Source organism: Elephas maximus, chromosome X (assembly GCF_024166365.1).
Source record: "Elephas maximus indicus isolate mEleMax1 chromosome X, mEleMax1 primary haplotype, whole genome shotgun sequence".
In the NCBI taxonomy this organism is placed as follows: Eukaryota; Metazoa; Chordata; class Mammalia; order Proboscidea; family Elephantidae; genus Elephas; species Elephas maximus.
Window position 1 is genome coordinate 141,223,585 of NC_064846.1, and position 5,194 is coordinate 141,228,778.

The following is a 5,194-nucleotide window of genomic DNA, read 5'->3' on the forward strand; positions in this document are numbered from 1 at the left end:
TCCTTGCGCTCCCTCTTCCCCTTGTCGTGGAGCTTCTCAGGCACGTGGATCCCGGGTGCAAAGGACCCATTCTGCTCCCAGCACAGATTTCTTGGTGGTATGAGCGCCCCCAATCTCTCTGCTCTCTTCTCTCTTTTATATCTCAAGAGATTGCCTCAAGACACAATCCAATCTTGTAGACTGAGTCCTGCCTCACTCACGCGACTGAGCTCCATCCTCCCTCGTGAACATCATAGAGGCAGGATTGACAACATATAGGAAAACGTCACAGTAGTGGGAATCATGGCCCAGCCCAGTTGATACACACATTTTGGGGGGACAGAATTCAGTCCACAACACTGACTTGCCACCATTTCCCATATTGAATAAACACTGCATACTGTATGTACAAAGAGCTTGCAATGGACTTCTTCCTCATTGAACAAGTGTCAACCGTTCAGAAAATTCATCACAAAATTTACCTTTGCATGCTCGGATTTTGGGTTCCAATACACACACAGACACACACACACACACACACACAGACACACACAGACACACAATATCAGTAATAGCAACCGCGCAAGAATTGAAAAGATTGAACTGGAAAACCTTAAGACCGCATCATTGTGTCTCTCGATCATAAGCCCCCCCTGCCTCCAGCCAGTAAATAGGAGTTGAAGGGTTGATAGGGTTGTGATCTTTCGGAGTCAAAGTGAATTCACCCGATATCTAATGTAAGAGAAAAAAGTGAAATTGTCATTTGCCTCTAGGGGAGTGGTATTTGTAAGAGGCAGTTTTGTCTAACAAAGCCAGATTTGATCATATAAGGTTTAGGATAGCCTGGGGACCCAGGGGTCCGCTGATGTTCAGAAGGAGGAGCGTTTAGGGACTCACTTCACCCGTTTTCCTGTGGTCACTAGAGTAAGGAGGGTAGGGCCTGGCTAACTTTCAGAAGCACAGCCACCAGAGTCAGGTGCATGCTGATTGGCTGCTGTCTGGACACGAGAAGCTGTCACTGACTGGCTAACTTTCAGTACTGGGGTGGTGTACTGGTCACTGACTGGCTGACTTTCAGAAGTCCAGGGCTGCCATTGATTCGCTAACTTTCAGGGGCAAAGTATTGGAGTGAGGTTCTCATGGACCAGCTGATTGTACTGATTGGAAGTTTTGTATTGGTGGCTTTTTCCTTTCTTGAATATTTTCTTTCTTTAATTCTTAGCATCAGAGTGGTTGCATGGTGAGCGGCGGCCAGGGAACATGTGCAGAGAGTTGCAATGGTCCAAATTTTGGGTGGGGGTTTGTAGGGGAAGGGGATTCTGGTTCTGGGCTGACTGTACCCCTGGGAGCAGCTGCCGCCTCCACAGTAGCAGGTCAGGTTAAAGTCTGGAGAGGAGGGCACACTGGGGAAGACCCAGCGGAAGGGCACTGTAAGGTGGCAAAGAGCTGGAGTGGACAAAAATGCCAGCTCCTGGGCAGAGCCAGCTCTCAAGAACCGTGGGGCAGCAGGAGTGTAGCTAAATGAAGCTCACAGACAGGCCCCAAATTGTGCTCGCTTCTCAACTTCACCTCCTTCTTTTCATCTGGTTTTCGTACTGTGACTACAAGGTCCTTGTTTTTACCCCCTGAGAGGCACTATGCAGTCGTACCGTACCGTACCCATTGTCGTCGAGTGAATTCCGACCCATACCGACCCTAGAACTGCCCCATAGGGTTTCTAAAGAGCGGCTGGTGGATTTGAACTGCTGACCTTTGGTGTGCAGCAAAGCTCTTAGGCACTGCACCACCAGGGCCCCCCAGGTTGCTAGTCCAAAATAGCTTATATCTGACTGTCTTAGTTATCAAGTGCTGCCATAACAGAAATACCACCAGTGGATGGCTTTAAGCCAGAGAAATTTCTTTTCTCACACTCTAGAAGTCCAAATCAGGGCATCGGCTCCAGGGGGTGGCTTGCTCTCTTTATTGGCTCTGGAGTAGGGTCCTTGTCCTCAATCTTCCCCTGGCCTAGGAGCTTCTCAGGCACAGGGACCCCGGGTCCAAAGGACCGGCTCTGCTCCCAGCACTGATTTCTTGGTGGTATAGGGCCCCCAACCTCTCTGCTCGCTTCTCTGTTTTATATCTCAAGAGATTGCCTCAAGACACGATCCAAACTTGTAGTCTGAGTCCTGCCTCACTAACCCAACTGCCGCCCATCCTCCCTCATTAACATCATACAGGCAGGATTTACAACATACAGGAAAATATCACAGCACTGGGAATCATGGCCCACTCCAATTGATACACACAGTTTTGGGGGACAGAATTCAATCCACAACACTGACTTTCCACCCTGTTCTATATGGAACAAACACTGCATATCGCACAAAGAGCTTCAAAAGGATTTCTTCCTCGTTTAACAAGTGTCCACTGTTCAGAAGATTCATCACAAAATTTACCTTTGCATTTTCAGATTTTCGGGATCAAATACACACACACACACACACACAAAATAGATAATAGCATCCGCGCAAGAATGGAAAAGTTTGAGTATGAAGACCTTACGACGGCGTCATCGCGTCTGTCAGTCATAAGTCCGCCCCAGTCAGGAAACGGGAGTGGAAGGGTTGATGGGGTTGTGAACTTTCGGAGTAACAGTGAATTGACCCGATATCGAATGTAACAACAACAAAAAAAGAACGTGAAATTCTCATTTGCCTCAAGGGGAGTGGTATTTGTAAGACGCCTTTTTCTCTGTCAAAGCCAGATTTGATCTTATAAGGTATAGGTTAGCCTGGGGACTGAGGGGTCGGCTGATGTTCAGAAGTTGGACCGTTTAGGGACTCACTTCACCTGTTTTCCTGTGGTCACTAGGGCAAGGAGGGTAGGGCCTGGCTAACTTTCAGAAGCACAGCCACCAGAGTCAGGTGCATGCTGATTGGCTGCTGTCTGGAAGCGAGAAGCTGTCCCTGATTGGCTAACTTTCAGTACTGGGGCGGTGTCCTGGTCACTGACTGGCTGACTTTCAGAAGTCCAGGGCTGCCATTGATTTGCTAACTCGCAGAGGGGAAGTATCGGAGTGAGGTTTCTTGGAGCAGCTGATTGTAGCGATTGGAAGTTTTGTATTGGTGGCTCTTTCCTTCCTTGAAGGTTTTCTTTCTTTAATTCTTCGCGTCAGAGTGGTTCCAAGGTAAGGGGCAGCCAGGGAACCTGGGCAGACAGTTGGAATGGTGTCAATTATGGGTGGGGGTGGGAGAAGGTGATTCTGGTTCTGGGCTGACTGTACCCCTGGGAGCAGCTGCCGCCTCCACAGTAGCAGGTCAGGTTAAAGTCTGGAGAGGAGGGCACACTGGGGAAGACCCAGCGGAAGGGCACTGTAAGGTGGCAAGGAGCTGGAGTGGACAAAAATGCCAGCTCCTGGGCAGAGCCAGCTCTCAAGAACCGTGGGGCAGCAGGAGTGTAGCTAAATGAAGCTCCCAGACAGGCCCCAAATTGTGCTCGCTTCTCAATTTCACCTCCTTCTTTTCATCTGGTTTTCATACTGTGACTACATGGTCCTTGTTTTTGCCCCCTGAGGGGCATTATGGAGTAGTCCCCTACTGTACCCATTGCCGTCGAATGACGACCGACCCGAAAGGACAGAGTAGAACTGCCCCATAGGGTTTCTAAGGAACGGCTGGTGGATTTGAACTGCTGACCTTTGGTTTGCAGCAAAGCTCTTAAGAACTGCACCACCAGGGCTCCCCAGGTTGTTAGTATAATGTAGCTTCTCTCTGACTGTCTTAGTTATCAAGTGCTGCCATAACAGAAATACCCCCAGTGGATGGCTTTAAGCCAGAGAAATTTCTTTTCTCACAGCCTAGAAGGCTAGAAGTCCAAATTCAGGGCATCAGCTCCAGGGGAAGGCTTTCTCTCTCTGTCGGCTCTGGGGGAGGGTCCTTGCGCTCCCTCTTCCCCTTGTTGTGGAGCTTCTCAGGCACGTGGATCCCGGGTGCAAAGGACCCATTCTGCTCCCAGCACAGATTTCTTGGTGGTATGAGCGCCCCCAATCTCTCTGCTCTCTTCTCTCTTTTATATCTCAAGAGATTGCCTCAAGACACAATCCAATCTTGTAGACTGAGTCCTGCCTCACTCACGCGACTGAGCTCCATCCTCCCTCGTGAACATCATAGAGGCAGGATTGACAACATATAGGAAAACGTCACAGTAGTGGGAATCATGGCCCAGCCCAGTTGATACACACATTTTGGGGGGACAGAATTCAGTCCACAACACTGACTTGCCACCATTTCCCATATTGAATAAACACTGCATACTGTATGTACAAAGAGCTTGCAATGGACTTCTTCCTCATTGAACAAGTGTCAACCGTTCAGAAAATTCATCACAAAATTTACCTTTGCATGCTCGGATTTTGGGTTCCAATACACACACAGACACACACACACACACACACACAGACACACACAGACACACAATATCAGTAATAGCAACCGCGCAAGAATTGAAAAGATTGAACTGGAAAACCTTAAGACCGCATCATTGTGTCTCTCGATCATAAGCCCCCCCTGCCTCCAGCCAGTAAATAGGAGTTGAAGGGTTGATAGGGTTGTGATCTTTCGGAGTCAAAGTGAATTCACCCGATATCTAATGTAAGAGAAAAAAGTGAAATTGTCATTTGCCTCTAGGGGAGTGGTATTTGTAAGAGGCAGTTTTGTCTAACAAAGCCAGATTTGATCATATAAGGTTTAGGATAGCCTGGGGACCCAGGGGTCCGCTGATGTTCAGAAGGAGGAGCGTTTAGGGACTCACTTCACCCGTTTTCCTGTGGTCACTAGAGTAAGGAGGGTAGGGCCTGGCTAACTTTCAGAAGCACAGCCACCAGAGTCAGGTGCATGCTGATTGGCTGCTGTCTGGACACGAGAAGCTGTCACTGACTGGCTAACTTTCAGTACTGGGGTGGTGTACTGGTCACTGACTGGCTGACTTTCAGAAGTCCAGGGCTGCCATTGATTCGCTAACTTTCAGGGGCAAAGTATTGGAGTGAGGTTCTCATGGACCAGCTGATTGTACTGATTGGAAGTTTTGTATTGGTGGCTTTTTCCTTTCTTGAATATTTTCTTTCTTTAATTCTTAGCATCAGAGTGGTTGCATGGTGAGCGGCGGCCAGGGAACATGTGCAGAGAGTTGCAATGGTCCAAATTTTGGGTGGGGGTTTGTAGGGGAAGGGGATTCTGGT